General features: G+C 48.1%; 1 protein-coding gene across 4 annotated transcripts in view; it reads right to left on the reverse strand.

Annotated features, from left to right (window-relative positions):
- Positions 1-16725, reverse strand: part of LOC111255035 (uncharacterized) — a 564494-nt gene that overhangs the window by 223644 nt on the left and 324125 nt on the right. The gene's annotated exons all lie outside the window — the stretch shown is intronic.

Raw genomic sequence — 16725 nt, forward strand, 5'->3', positions numbered from 1 at the left:
TGCTATACAGAGGCCACACTAAATACGAAAAATAAGAGAAAGTAAGGTAAAGAACGGACAGGAGAGATGGCAAATTGTTTATTAATACGATTTACAAGATTAACACATGTCAAACGCCCGATTTCAAACGAGAATCGTTGAGCATTCACAGCTTACTGTGCGCTAGTTTACTGATATAAGGATCACGAGTGTAATCGTTGCTCTCCCTATTACCAGCTGAGCAAAATCGAGGCCCTGTGACAGAAGACGCTCCTAATTCTAATGAAGTGGCGGCGGACAAGCGAAACAGCGCACCCCGTTGAGGAACGTGTGGTGGAAGGTCTACCGGTATTTTTTCTCAGTTTAATAGACACCATCTACGGCAAAGGACACTGGCCAGTTTTCATTTGTCAACAACTCCACAGCTTTCAGCCGAACTCAGGCGACAAGTCACAGGCTGAGCGTCGGTAAGCCGTTTCGTTGATGCCATCTTCGCGTCGCGCAACGAAATCATTATCACCGTCATTGACACTCCGAAACGACCGGAAACGTGCGAGCATTTCAAGATCAAGAGAAGTACCATGACTGTCAGCGACTTCATGGAGAGACCCGGAGCACATTCCTGTACATAATTAATTAGTATATTAGCTAATGAACAATCTCATAGACTACTTAATTCGGCCATGATACGCTGAGGATGCCTATATAGCTGATTAAAAGAAAGCCGGAAGACAACGGCACGATCAAATCCAGCCGTGTCTGAATCTAGTCACCCAGGAAAGGTTGTTGAGTCTTAGAGCCAGCCATTCGCTGCTCGCTCAGGCAAATAACCACAAACCAGCGATCCGGGCGGCCGTCTGTTAATGCTGCCATTGACTAAGGTGACGCCGGCACCGCTTTGCTGCCGCTATAGCACTGGCTGTCGTCGCTACCAATCTCGTTATCGCCGTTGTCGTCGCTGTTCTTCGCTGCCTGATTAATCGTCGCTGGGCGCGGTAGAAACCGCTGTTGCTGCTACTACTGCTATTGCCATCGCCGTTGTTACCCAAGCGCCATGACTCGCTTGAATGTTGACAGGAAGACGTGCAACAGCAATAAATTCACATTAACGATCTCTCGGATCCTCTGTTTGTCGCCACCGAGGCAATGGTGCTGTTGTACGGCCGTAGATGCGACGGTGTGTGTGAGCACGCACAGCTCAGGAAACAGCTTTTCGCTTGGCCGTTGAGGACGAAGAAATAGAAAAACGGTCAGGGTGGGGATGGCGATGATCATAATCACTATCATCATGTTAGCGATAATGATGTGGGTAATGATAATAACGAACTTGTCGCTTATTTTGTTCAACGTTTCCCTTCCGTCTTCTCCCTTACTATCCCTCGCTCGCTCGCTCGCTCTCTCTATCTATCTATCTAGCGCCCTCATTCTTGGTCTCCCTTCATGGCAAGGCTACACTCAGGTGGAAGAGGTAAGATGTAGGAAGGGACACAGTGTAGCTACGTGTGTCGTCTTTGATCTGGCAAAATGTTCGGACGATCGTAAACGTGGATAGCGTTACAATTGTTGGCGGCGGCGGCGAAAATTGTTGCGATGTATAAAACAGGTTAGACGAAAGGGCTGGAGAGGGGGTGGTGAGCCATTATGCAAAGTCTCTCCGTTTCCATTATACAAGTCAACTTCATAATATTTTACGACGCTTAGCAAGCAATGACATATACTATAACTATTAGGTCTATATGTCCGCTAAAACAGAGCGGGAACGGGCGTGTGTCTTTATTTACCCAATGCGCTGGCGGACGACGCGCTCTTCGGTAGACAAGAGAGTCATATGATGTTCTCACAACGATCCGGCTGGCCAAGAAACGACGAGTATTTTTCAGCGGTCAAATATGCGCATCGCGTACACCTTTAGGCACAGTGAGCTGTTGGTCACTGGCCGTCCATCTGTCTATTTATATACAAGGACGATATGTTACTGGTGTTTATTACGCGTAACGTGCGAACAACGTCATGCTGCACGATGAGTTATCTATATGGACTTTATGAGATAGGTTGCAACCTCGAATGTATGAGGTAACAACACCATGTAAGTGCACTGCCAGCAATCACGGATACAAGGTAAAGCGTTTTATAGACGAGGAAATAGAGCGAAAACAGCGGCACCAGCAGCCATGTGGCCGCGGGCGCTAATAGGCGTTGATAGAGACAGCCACAATGAATATCGGAAGGTGGTTTACCATAGCATCGACCGACTAGTCTAGAGGATGCCTAGAAAGAAATACCGACTATATCCTCGCAGAGTGAGATAGCAAGATTATTCCTGCGATCGGTGGGCTGATATCGTCCGTCTTTACATAAAATCAAGACGAAACGTAACACTGAATGCAGTACGTGTAAAATAATTGTTTGTGCTTTATGTTCCACTAAATTGGACTCGCCGTGCTTTACCTGCAAGCTGACAGGCTAAATGCAACGGAATGTGTGCAGGAAGATAGATACAGGCGTTGATTGATTGACTGATTCTGGTATGCAAAGAACTTATCAGACAGATTCTCTATCATCAGTCAGCGGTTAGTGTACAGGGTGTCTCGCACCGAATATCTTTTTACTCAGATGCAGCTTATGAGCGAGATATATAACTAATTTTTATTTTACTTTTAAGTTGGAGCGGCACTACGGATTCTTTTTGTCAGCCGGCGGGCGGAGGGTATCTTCAGGGTTATCTTGTTTGTATGGACGTAATTACGCACACGGTTCATGTGGCGTAAAATGTGCTGCGGTTAGACTAACGTTCTGTAATGTCAGTCTGTAACAAGAGGCCCGATATCCATTAGATCCTATGTTTTATTGGTCCATTAGCAAACGGCTTGCGTTAACACCGTTTTAGTCACGGACGCAACTCCTAAGGGACACCTTATGAAACTAGCTCCTTGACCACGCAGTTGCAGCTTCAGATTGAAGCCTTGCTAGCGATTATTCAGTTTCGAAATGCTACTTCTTCTATGCAAAAAAAGAGAAAAACGCTTTAGCAGTAATCGTCCGTTAACTCGTTGGGTACGATACATTCTCGACTGACTAATGGCTGAACAAAGCTCCCAGAGATGTAGGCTGTTAACACTCTCACGCGTTCGACCTTATTTGGCTGACCTAATTATCAATTAGGTCATTGAATCTGCCATTTTGTGCTCTTCTCTCAAAGACGGCCGTTAGCTTTTCAATCGTATATCCAGCTGTGTTCAAAATTTAAACTAAATCCCTTTCCATCTGTTTCGGCTTTTCAGAAGCCATATCAATATCTATATATATATATATATATATATAAGGGCACCGAATCGAGAACGAGAAATCTTTGGTTTTCATCGAAGTTCGTTTGGTGGGACGCGATTTGCTCGTAGCTTATTTGGAGTTCGAACGCATTGTTCTAACTGTGACGAGTTAATACTTTTAGAACAAGTAGGCCTTCCTCCAAGAGTTGCTGAGCAACTCTAGTTAAGGCAAACAGCAGCCTTCGATGCCGCTAAGCGAAATCTAATAGACGAAAGGTCGTCGGGGACGCGGTCCTTGCATGCTGCGCTGCTAATTCAGCATTTGTTGCCTTTTGAATCGCTTTGCTGTCGCTCGTTCTGTGTACGGACAATCGCATTTCCAACGAAATCGTGACGACCATGTACTGTCGGTAGCCTCGTTGTCTATGCTGTGGTAGCGCCGCTGCCGCCTACACAGCATACGATTCCAACTCGACTTGTCGTCCCACGGTACCCATATTTTTGCGTATGCTCTGCTTCATTTTGGTCCACATCGTTGCTAATGTCGCCGCTGCAACAGAAGTGGCTCTCGTTGCTGCTCTTGTTCTCACATCGACGGGAGCAAAGAAATGCCAGTGAGGGAAGGGTGGGAGAAACCGTCCCTTTTACTCTCGTCCTTTTGTCTGATCGGAGGGAAAAGTCGTTACCACTCGATAGATCTTACAGCGGGTACCTCTGGAACTGTGACAGCGTTCGTTGGGCGTTCGAAAGACATCAACAGGCCGATGGATCGAGACTGTTAGCTTTGCCGATGCTTGCAAGGCGCTGAGAACGCAAAATTAGGTACAAGTAGCCCGCGGTCAAAGGGCCAGACAAACGCGTCATCCTAGACTGCGCGACTGTGCAGTATGCGCAATGAATTGTATTGCATCGGTTTGGAACAGAACAGCGGTCGCGGCAACGATGATGACCGCTACTACCGACACTTGTGACGCTGGTCCTACAGGAAAACATCAACTTTGGCTCATCCTTCCCGTGATACTCCGTCAACATGACCGGGCGAAGCTGTGTCTTCAGTCGCTACAATCTCCCATAGGGAATTGACTGTTGAACGAAACATCTGTCGCCAGATGCCATGGTCAATTTTGTAGCGCTGCCGCGTTGTGTCCATCGTATGTACCATGGAGCTAACTCGACACAGTTTAAGATGTCCCGAAAATTTTCCAGTCCAACAGGCAGACTAAACGCTGGTGACTCGGCGTGAAGCGTCGTCTTACCCGACGCCAGCAGATGCCGCCGCCGGCGCACATAACCGAGCCAAATATGTCCGTCGTCTGATCAGACGTCAGCTGGCGTCTAAACCGTTGTGGTCAGCACGAAAAGCGAGAACGAAATGTGAGGAACGTTGAACGCGGAACACAAAACGCCTACGAGATTTTAAATCGTCGAAACACGCGCGATACATTGCCAGCGCGACATGGGCAGCCCCAAGTACACTTCTGACCACTAGACCGGCTGTAATCAGACGGGTAGGTTTTTGGCATCATTGGTCGTCGTCTAGCGTTCTTTCGTTCACTCGCTCCATCTCGCGGCCGCTGCCAGAGCCAACAATTGTAGATGGCTTCCGGACAGAATCACCAGGAAGACCTTCCGTTTATGGATACAATTTAAGTGATCTGTTTGTGATGCACACGCCCATTGTCTTCGTATTACAGGCAACAAAATGAAACTGGAAGGAAAAAGCATCAATTCGCACGAACTTTGGAAAAGAAATGGATACTCTTTTTCCGTTTAAGACTTCACTACATATTGTACTATTATTATTCCGCTATTCAATTAGAAGCAGAACGAAAGTAAGCGTTTGTAGCTTTCATCTCTCGGTGTAGTAAAAAGCTTTGCTTGTCTTCTTTGCTCGAGCACATAGCACTCGTCATTAGCGTCATTCTGTCCCTCTTTCTTTGGCGCACTCCACCATTTTTCCTTTTGTTGTCTTTTTTAATTGCGTCGAAATTCCAATCTTTTGACGTCTAGCCCCTTACCGCACACTGTCCCTCAGTTCAGCTGTGTATACGCATGCGCCATGTCTTAGCGTTCAACTTGTTTATTCGAACCAACTGCTCCAACAGAGCGAGCAATCAAAGAAACCTCAAGCGGCTCGAAGGTATTTCGACTACTACTGATCTTGCTAATAACAGTTTTACTAGTGGCTGCGTGGCTGATAATGCTAGTGAAGACCCAGTCAGCTTCGATGGTATTGTACATGTGCCAGCAGCAGTGACAGCACCCGATTGTCGTAGACGCCGTAGAATTCGCTCAGCTTTCGTTGTTGCTATTGCCTTTTGTATATCATCAATGTCCAGTGGTGTTTGGTAGCTGCTCAAGCCGTCGCAAAGTAAGCAGCTGTACGGCACGTCAACGAACAAGCGAGCCAATGTCTTCTTGTCTGGTCAGGTCTCTGCTTCCTGCTGGGTTCCAATCGAGTTCCTGCTCCTTGCTGCGGCTTTCCTCGATCCTCTCGTTGTCCGAGATGTCTTGCTGAATTACGGCCTCTGATGATTGGATGCGACAGCCGACGTCTGGCCAAAGGATGAACACTGCCATCACTATTCGCACTGCTAAAAACGGTCAGATATGGGCTATGGCGCGGCACCAGTCGCCAGGGTGGCTGTGCTGACCTTGCTGCAAGTTCAGGGCAACAACGATGGTCCTGCCAGTAAATAGACCAAAAACACTAAATAGAACCTCGCTTAATTCGCAGTGACACTGCGGCTGCGAAAGTATAGAGAGAGGCTAGACGCAATAGCTCAGTTTTCTCTCGGTCGCTTTCCTTTGTCTTTCTCTCTCATTGAATTAGTTGAACCCAGATACTACCTGCAAATACTCTATATTTGTGTTGTCGTCTTCAACAAGACCGATGCCTCGTTTCATTCGGCCGCCTGCTGAGTCGACTATCCGTCAACTATCTGCCGCGTCCCTTGGCTCTCATTCTTCGTAGCTTAATAGTGTCTAGACTACAGTGCTTTCTACTGGGACAACCTACAGGGAGCCGCTAGACTGATTTAAGATAACTAAACGACAGCCATGATGGTGGACGCCGACACACCAGGCTTGAGTTTGTGTTTGTCGGCAAAGCGACCGTGACTCGCTCCTATTAGGAGTGAATAAGAATCACGAGTGCCACAAAGAAAGAAAGAAGGAGAAAGACAGAGATATGAGTGTAACAAAGCACCGCAAAATGGCTGTGCCACCCCTTGGTAGTAATGTTTCGCTTATAGGTCCCAGCCGGTTTTGAGTCCAGCTTAGGTGAACCAAGACTCATTGGGGCAATACCAGGTTCTTTGAAGGGGATCTCTAGTGCGGCAGTGAGGCACGCCAGCATCTGCTGGTCGCCGTTGTGCTTAGCCCTCCAATCGTCGTCGTCCTCGTCGTGGTTGCTTTCGAATGGTTCAAACGACAGTACTTCGTGTAAGGACCATAGAGAGTCCGCTCCCCCCTCACTACACTGTTCTTTGTCTGTCCGCTTTAGGACGGATTTATTATCTATCAGGATCAGGCTGTGGCGGTAGCAGCCTGCCGTACCGGAAGTTAAGAGAGTTGAGAGCGCCGACTCGACTCGATCACGTGCAGCGGACAGAACAACGTGTGTTGCCGTAGTCAATTGAACACAGACATAACTCAAGACGATACAGTTCTATGGAGTGCTTGACGAGTGCATTGCTATGAACTGTTCCTTGGGCTACGCTAATAAACGGAGTCTAGCCATACGGCCACACGGTGCCACGAGTGTCCAGCTGAGGGCAGCACCCAGCGATAGCCGGTTACGGTGCGTGGTTTGCCTGGCATACATCGGAGTCCTGTGATGAGTGGGGTCCATTCCCAACGAAGGAGACTGTGGTGGATCTTTTCGAGGACGCTTTTTGCCACAGTAGCCACCGTTACGTGGCACTAGCATTACCATTTAAAACAAACATTTAATGCATAAGATATATTACAATAATAACCTAGCAACGGACGAACAAACTACCACTGCTTTTGCTGCTGTTTGTTTTCACAGTAACAACTTATTTATCTGACATATATATAATAGCTGACTTACGGACGCGATTCAGACATTGGACTGCTAACAATTACACTGGCAGGAAGAGAAGTATGATAGATAAGAAAAAATCGTCCTCTTTCACCGACGCTTACAGCTCACACGGCAAAACACCCGCAGTCAGACGGACGCAACCATGAACGATCTGAACAAATATGGGGTACGTGGGTGATGGGCGCCGTACCAAGGTGTAATATGTCTTCTTATAACATCATAATAGTACTGTTAAATTATTCTCGAGAAGATAGATTTCAGAGTTCGTGCGCAATATATGGACACCGGTAGCATGTAAGCTTCTAATTCATCATATCATATAAAAGTCAATACGTCTTCCATAATAGCCTTCCGTTGATCCTGTTAGTAAGGTGGTCGTTCGAATATGACTATGGCCTGCTGAAATGGCCCACAGTTTCATACATCCGTCTACATAGTTATCGTCATCGGCATGAAAGTCAAATTGTCTGCTCGAGTATGGAGAATATAGTGGGGAAGAGATCAATAATCGCAAAAAATACTGCGCAAGCTGTGCAGCTTCACACCTTTGGTACATACGTTCCAGGGAACGTTTTCTAGGTTCTGCAGTACTTGGTGCTGCTAACGTGGCCAGCGGCCATAGCGAGGTTCAGCAAGGCTTGTCAGTCTCCCTATATTATTGCTGTACGTCCATCCGTACTGGCTGTCATTGCTGTCGTCATCCTCGGACCCACCGGTCGCCGTGGCAGCAGCAACGGAAACAGCACGACAAAAGCGAGAAAGGAGGGTGATAGACCGATGGAACGGGCAACCGCGTTCTTTTTTTCGTCAATAGAAGGATTGGCAGCAGCGGTCCCTACCGGCAGACAATGTAGAAAGAAACGCCGAAGAAGAATGAAGGCAGGAAAACGAGTGGGACGGAACTGTGAGATGGCATCTGAGCAATAGCAGCAGCTGCAGGAAAAGCATCATACGTATTCAACCGTTGCTGGCACCATCGCTGCCACTCCGCCACTTACTCTCGACTCCGTTTTCCCTTCAGTCCGAGAGCAACGTCGCTCCGGCTGTTTTCAGTCGCGGCCGCATTATTCGTCCGCCGTTACGCCTTCTCGGTGCCTGCAGCCGTTCGTCATGCACATCTCTGAGAAAAGACGGAAGGCGACCAACTCTTTCTCTTTCTTTCTCTCTGCTCCTGATTGGTTCAGAGTGGCAGTGTAAGCAGTGGGACACAAGAGCCCAAGGAGGTGAACGGAAAAGCAGTGCGAGCAAATCCAGCGAAAGATCGAGAAATACAGAGTGTGTCTATTGGGTGGAATGGCACAGACGGAGAACAGAACAAAAGCGAGAGAGAGAGAGAGAGAGAGAGAGAGGAGGCTTCCTGGATGAGGTGGTGATGGTCTAGGTAGCGCCGGTGAAACGGTAACAGTAGCTTGGCCCAGCAGAAAGGTAATGCGGTAAGGAAAGCGGGGTGCTTTAGGAGTAAGAATAGTGGGGATGCAGCTAGCAGCGGCAGAAAGCAGCAATAACTGGGAGACTGAAAGTACTGCAGTTGCTGCCGTCTCTCCAGCTATTGCTTGTGGGATTTGGATGTCGCTTTCTGGCAAGACAAAGGCTAAGTAAGAGGTTTAGCCCCTGCTCATCGTTGCCGCTCTTGGGCATATGCTCATAGTGGTGGCACTCGCAGCAGCAGCTGCAGCTCCATACTGGATCGCCTCCCTGCCTGCCCGCCCGCCCGCCCGCCCGCCCGCCTGCGTGCCTGTTTCTCACTATCTATCTTTCTCGAACACTCTCCGTGTCTTTCTAGTAGTGGCAGGACGAAAGTCCGGCACCCTTCGTTTTCGTCCCATCGCCCCTAATTCCATCCTGCCTGTTTCCCGCTAGTCCTCAAGCCGCCTGACTGCTAGATGGTTACCCAACCGCCGCGTAGTGTCGCTACTCTAAGCCGTATGCTAGCAAAATATAGAAGAACGCTGGCGGTAGCGGCTGAACAGAGCCACGCTGTCGCCGCCGGCGCCAGGCAAGCGGCTTCCAACGAGAGCGCCGGCAAGCATTAAATTTTAATTTTGTGCTTCAAGCACCGTCCGTTCTCTTTCTCTTAGCCGGTTCGCTGTGCTTGCTTGCTTGCTCCCTGCCAGCTCCTTTTACTCAACAGTTTCGCTGTGTCCTCGTGCCAGTTATTCTACTCTCTCTCTACCTCTCTTCTCTCTCATAGTTCAGCTAGAGTTCGTCTTACCCCCGCCGTCTTGCTTGCAGCACACAACGCTCCTACTACTGCGGTGACCGTGGCAGTGGGTGGCTAACACAGGCCATTGCAGATGTGTATGGTGCGGTATTCAGTCGAGCAGTTACTTTTGCACTGGCTTAGAGCCGCAAAGGCAGACAGTACAATTCTCCTCTCGTATCTTTGCGTTCGCTCCATCTTGCGCTTTTTCTCTCTCGATAACTTACGGAAAGCCATGCGCGTTCAGCGGCTGTGGAGCGTGAAGCAGCAGGAGCAACAGCACCAGCCTCTACGACGTACGCATGTACCCTGGATCCTGAAGGCTCTTTTGGTGGTGTCCTAGCGTCGAGACGCAGGCAACATTATGGCGGCACTACTACGAAGGCACAAATGTGTCTGCGTGTACATTTGTGTGTGGGCATAGTCTAGCATAGTGAAAAAGAAAGAATCTCGGTGATATGTGTTCTCTACGGGCGTTCAGCTACAACGGACATTCATATGCTAGCATATTAAAGTAATATGCAGCGTGTGGTAAGTACCCTTGTGCCAGTCAGAATAGTTCTGAAAGAAGCACAAGAGGCATGATAACCATACAATAGTCCCGTCATCCCGTCCATCACCTTAGTTGTTCATCGCCCAAAAAAGTTCGCGAACGCATAAGAGGCGATGGAGAGAAGGTACTAGCAGCAGGACAAAGTGGCACTAGTGGGTCAATACCGGGGTCCCGCCGTCGCTGCCGCAGAGATGTCCAGACTAGAGGTGGCCAATGTACTGCAGCAAAACTGGCAGCCATTGAAGGGTAACCTTACGCTGCTGGTTAAGCGAACAGTAAAGAGAGTTAGTTTGTAGAGTGTGCGCTGGGGCTTTGGAGCTCATTCGTTTTTTCGTTTCTTCAGCCCCGTAGAATCTTACGATCTTGGCGGTAAAAGAAGGAACCAAGAGAAACGGGCGTGGAAAACGCTTGGTGAGCAGCAGCAGCAGCAGCAGCAGCAGTAGCATCGTCATTGCTACCACTACAACCACTAGCACAGCCACTATGGACTGTTTCAGGACTTAGGTCGGTTCGCATTAAACGGGATTTGCCGCGGTGCCACAGTGAGCGGTGAGGATCCTCTTAATATTAGCAAATCCAAAGGTTCCAGAACGACGGCTAGTTTCGGTTTTGCCGCCAGCTCGTGGTGTCGTTGCTGTCGGCAAGAGACTGAATCAGTACCTCGTACAGTTATGGTAGAAGCTGAAGCAAGTAGAACCGTTTCTCTTTCGTTCACTATACGTATAGTTTCAAACTGCAGAGGGTGGCGCTAGCGGTAAGGGGAATGGAGAAGATGCCTGGCAGTCCATACATATTGATGCAGAATATATCGTATTTTTCGGCCAAACATCGAAGGCAGCCTGCTTTCAGCATGGACAGCGACAACTTGGCAGGAAGAGAAACGACGAAGGGAAAAGGAAAAAAAAACTTAACCCAACTGAGTTGCGACCGCTGCCACTTCTCAATACAACCGAGTAGCGATGCCACTATGACTTGTGGTCACACTCGAAAGTCACTGAAAGGGCAAACGTCTGCTCCAGCGCTGGTAACGAACATGCGAATCAACGAAGCGAGCAACAGCGAACGGGTGTATGACTAGCAAGCTAGCGCACCTCTGCGTTTGCGTTGACAGGCCAGCTTTCGTCGTCGCAGCTTTATATTTAAATCTTGTTGATTCTTTGGCTCAGACGCTGAACCTTCAGAAAAAGCAGAAGAGACAGGCAAAGCAGCAACCGACAACGACTCGGATTTCTCGACACGTGTCAGCTTCGGAGGCAAGCAGAGAAAATTATAATAAGAAACAGGAATAAGATGTGGTAAGGCGAGAACGGTAGAGTAAGAAAATATATTACGGTGATGACCACGGAACGCGCTCACGACCAACCAGCTTTTAAAGCTACATACACTGGAAGCACACAGCTGCACAGGTGTCCTATAGTAAACGTTGATCCACACTGCTGATGGTGAAGATAGCGTTGACGACGGCAGCATAAATCTTGCAACCGCCTGCAGGAGCACGCTGTGGCCGAGCGTAGGTATCAGGTCACGCTGGCCGGTTGATCGAGTCGACTTGCAACTTATCTATACGTGAAAGTTGTAAGAGATTGACGAATATGAAGCGACTGTAACACTGAAATCGTATCAGCGCCGTGATGATCTTGTTATCTAGCCAACATCGAGATATTCTCTCTGTCCCATTGCCCGTTTGCCTAGGTCATTTGAACTATCCCCTCATGTAGCGCTCGATTCTCATCTTTACCCCTCCGTCTCATACCTGCAGCAACCGAGCGGCGTGAGGCTAGCAGAGTGCGCCGTAGAGTTAAGATACGGCTGCCTGGAGAGTGGGTGAACTCTTGACTATCCCACGGCGCAGACAGCGTTTAAATTAGCTTGGAGGTTGTGGTGTCTGAGCTGAAAACTCTGACGACTAAAACCGACTGTGAGCAGGGGGCTCGTACTAGTCATGACTGCAGTGGCTGGCAACTGGTAAAGGGCCGATGGCAGGCGCCTGCCGGACCCGAGATACGGACTGACTATGGCTAAATATTCCTCGTCTCTGCTGCTGATAAGACTAATAAAATGCTGGAAGCCGACGATGGCCTCGTACGCGCTCCTGGCTGAACGGCTGAGCCAGCTATCCAGTACTACTGGCTCATGCACCAACTAGGCCTGTTCACCACTCGCTATGGCTTCCTACATATACGCTGAGTCGTCCTTCTTGGCAGCCTGTGCACGAAGTGTCGACTCTCAGGACCGACGTAACAGTGAGCCCAAGCTCCAGATAATTTCTGCTACTTCCTGCTCGAGTTGGGCACCCCTCCGACGGTTAAATCGTGCTAAGACCAAGCTGAAAAGCTATCAGGCTCGTAGGCCAGCAGCGGAATCGTGCTGCCGCTTCTAAAGTGTAGCGATGCAATGACTAGAGCAAAACGAATAACTGATACCCTTGGCGATTTAAGATGGCAACGCTGGCGTCACATTTACGCCAATCGGCATCGAGAGAGCCAAAAAAGAACTGCTACTTCACGTACCTCGAGGCCATTCGGTGAGAGCCAAAGTTGAAACCGAGACAACGTCTGGAATCGTCCACTCTTCTCATAGTCGGCAAAGCGAATGCAACACTTAAATTGTATGGAAATTTGTGCCGGTGCTGGATTTTGCTGGTACAAATCAGTGAAGTTTAAACAGACTTCAACTAGAAGCTCAAAAACCTGTGCATTTTGATATCGTTTGCCACCAGTCTATAGAACATGGCCCCACAATATTCCGTTTTCAAATTTATAGGCAGAATGTACCAGTAACTATTTGTTAACTAAGCTCGGTTAACAAAGTCAAATTGAACTGCCAGGACTGATTTATTTTTATATATTTAGATATATTTAATATATATGTATATATATATATTAAATATATACATATATATACATATATATATATACCCTTGTTACTTGATCGATTGTTTAGCGAGACCCCACTTGCGATCGTCGTCGTCAAAAGACCAACATCAAGTTCATAATCTCTCCTTTTTTCTCCAATCTTTATGCGAGGATATTGGCTTACCCATTCAATGTAAAGTAATCGTAGTTCTGTTGAGGGTAGTTTCGTCGATAGACGTGTATGTGCAGCATTGAAATAGCAGAATTCTCTAATAACAGTGAATCGTCTACCGGTGGTAGAACCAACTTGCTTTAGTCAATTTCGCTTCATCCCATCGTCCTTTCCGCTGCTTCATCAATCGCCCTTCGAGAGTAAGTGACGCTGCTAGCGCTTAAGAAAGAAAGAGGCGAAAAAGATAGAGTAAGTAGTGAGGCTGGAAGCCAGTCGAAAAGAGGAAATTGACGAGATCTCCGAGACCCTGGCTTTCTCAATGCCTGCTCCCCGGTTACTGGCCTCGCGTAGCGTCTTGACGTTTGACAAGTCGGTCATTGTGGACGTTGGTTGTCTGTCGTCTAGCCTGTACAACGTTTTGCGCAGCAGGAGGTTCATTGTTCACCGATATGGTGCTTTAGTCAGCCGTCGGTCGCCAAGAGTCGCTCGAATAGATAGAGCCAGCTAGCTAACCTCCCTTCAAAGTTTCTGCTTTGCTATTATATTCATACGCCCAAGCACCCGAATAGTGAGCAAACGAACGCTGCGGCCTAAACCCCCACATTCTATCACTTTTTCTAGCTGCCCCCCAGCCATCGCCGTCTCATTCGTACATTCGCTCATTTCTAGCGCGATTGGGACAACAAACGACTGCGATCCGATTAGAGGCACGCTTGAACGAGAATCGGACGAGCCATTTACTATTAAAAGACAGGAAACCGTCGCACCCTTGTCGTCCGGCAACCAACCCGTTGGTTGATCGGTAAGTCGCTCGGGCGTCCAGCAACTGACCGCAAACTCTCTGTCCAACAGAGAAAGACAGCGGTGAGAACTTGGCGAAGGAGGATTGCTGGTCGCGAAATTAGAATGAGGCCACTCTAAAACTACTATCCTTGCCGCCTATATCCTCGCTTCAGTCCACAGCGTCCAAATACTCTCTACCACCCCCCATCCCCTTTCACTTTTTGCTTTTCCCATTTCTTGTTTCCCGACCATTCCATCCAGTCATTGATAGCCACCGAGCTGGATAACAGGCTCAGGCTAGCAGGCTAACGGGCTGACTGTCTGTCGCCCACGGGCTCCATTGGCGCTGTGGCGGCGGCGGCGGCGCCGACAAGGGCGGTTACGTATGGGCAGGGAATCATAGCGATTCGGACAGTCATAGCAACGTTCTGCAAGCTCAGAAAACGAGACAGTTATTCGCCAAAGACGAAAGGAGTAGACAGCCGAGCTAGCTGGCAACTCTTGGCAGATGTAGTGGAGGACCCACCCTATTCCTGCCGCTGCCACCCTGTTAGTGGCAGTACTAGTGGCAATGGCGGCCGTTGTGATAGCAATGGTGACTGCGGCGGCGATGGCGTTAAAGCAGCCCAGGACGGAAAAGAACGGAAGCATCAACAACGGCAATAGCAGCAGCAAAAACAACAAAGTACCAGTAGCAAATAGTAACAGTTGAAGCAAACGAAAGAACAACAGGGCATCTGCATCCGATACTTCATCCCCGGCAGCGTCTGTAGGTTGGTGACGGGACGTTAAGGAACAGCAGTAGCGGTACTACGAAAAAGCTAATTGTTAGCAGCTGAGACCACCGCCATATTATAGCACAATTACTGCAAGTACGATGCTGATAGCAATAAGCATTTTCCCCACAAAAGACTTCCAAGAAAAAATAGTTTATTACACACTGTTTTTATTAAGCGATACGGACGTGGACAATACTCAAACAGAGGATCGCTTCAAGATGTAATGGCGGCCGCAGTATATCCATCAGCAATCCTCAACGCTACTTGAAGTTGCCTCCGTCGTCTTGGGGACTGCCAACTGCCAAACCTGAATCGCAGCGTCGAATAGTGCCATCAGCTTAGGTAGACGAAGATAGACAGGATAAGGATTATTGTTTAACAATTTTGTTAATGTCATAACTCTTTCCTATCTGTAAGTAAAAAAACATAAATAAAGTAATGAAGATTAAGCGGATAAATTGCATATATAAAATACAGAGAAAATAGTTATATTTTTTTGTATAATGTTTTTCTTCCCCTCTCGGTTCTTGTGCTTTCCTTGTCGCTTTCGGGAGGAATTATTGTTGTCCGTGTATATTTTATTACGCCAGTTGGTAGACTAAACACACTTTGATAATACCATGTGCAAGTATTTCTATGTTATATGTGTAAACTGGTGCCATGTCGAGTGATTTAAATCGGCTCGCATCTGACTGTAGGAATCATCAAAACGGCTCTGCGGAGGTTCAGTTATTCACGATGGCAAGTAGCCATCTGACACCGTCATCCTGCGTCGTTGAAGGGCTCGTTTTCTGTGTGAAGATCAGCGAAGATTGGGCAGCATCTGTTTGGCGTATTGCTTTTATGAAGCCTCTTTATAACGCGCGACCTCGGTTAAACCATAGAAATGGTCAGCTCCCGAAGGCGTGTGAAGCGGAGCTAGGCCCATGTCGCTGTTTCACTTCTCCAACCAAGCAGAGGTGGCGAAGAGAGCTGATGGATGCACAATGAAGAAAAGTGTCCCTACCGTATCACGTCGCACGCTGCTGCCGCTACCGACCCAAGAATCAGCTTGCCGTCTATAGAGGTTCTTCGAGTGTTTCAAATACACCTGCCTGTCTTGTTTTTCGTCCGTTCAGCCAGCCACGGCCAGGAGACGATGGTTGTGTGTCTGAGAAATGCATCTTATCGTAAAGGTTCTTGGTTGCTCCCATTGGAAGCTCCTTGCTCGGCAGCAAGCATACCACAATGAGAAGCAGAAACAGACACAGGACGGGGCAAGGGGACGTTGCGGGCAGAAACCACAAAAAAGGAGCAGATGAAGAGAAAGCTAGGAATAAAGGCAAAGTAAGAGAGACCAGAGGGAAAGAGAGAAGTCAACGAGATAATATGGTAAGTATACAGTGTAGAAGACTGAGAAGTTGTCCATGAAGCGAAAAGAGCAAATTTGTGAGTGAGTAGAATTTTAAACGGAATAGCGGTGGCGTCAGGCGGTCGCAGCGAGCAGCCGTCACCCATCGACTTGGATGGGGGCCAAGAAAGGAGGCCACAAAGAGGCTGGGACAAGCAGGCAAAACTTTGTCTTCTATACTTTTTTTACTTCTTTTTTCTCTCTGTCGTCTTTGCTCACTTTTTAGCCTAATCCCTGTCTGAGCAGAAGGACATGTCGAACGGCAAAATGACAAAAAGAAAGGGCTTCGAAGACGGAAAAAAACAAGAGGTTTTGAACCAAACTGCCGAACGCTATGAGAGAACGATCAGAAAAACCGTCCGTCAGGGATGTCAGCCGAGCAGACTAGCAATACGATCCCGTGCAACCCACTTGATTCTACCCTCACCACCTCGAAACTCACTCCGTGATCACTTCCAGACAGATCAAAGTAGGCAAGTTCCCAGGATCGTTACTGAACCCGGGCACTCCTGCGTCCTAGCAGCCTACATGGTGCCGTTTCCCTCGTACAATTATTTTTTTTTATATTTCGTTAGATCAGACAAAAACCTTAAGACACCATAAGGCCATAGTTAAAAACCTATTTCTTAGGTAACTCTGATCTGCTGAGCGAGCAAAGCTCAAGTAACTGCCATTTAAC

The sequence above is a fragment of the Varroa destructor genome, unplaced genomic scaffold (assembly GCF_002443255.2).
Source record: "Varroa destructor unplaced genomic scaffold, Vdes_3.0 BEIS01000007.1, whole genome shotgun sequence".
NCBI lineage: Eukaryota > Metazoa > Arthropoda > Arachnida > Mesostigmata > Varroidae > Varroa > Varroa destructor.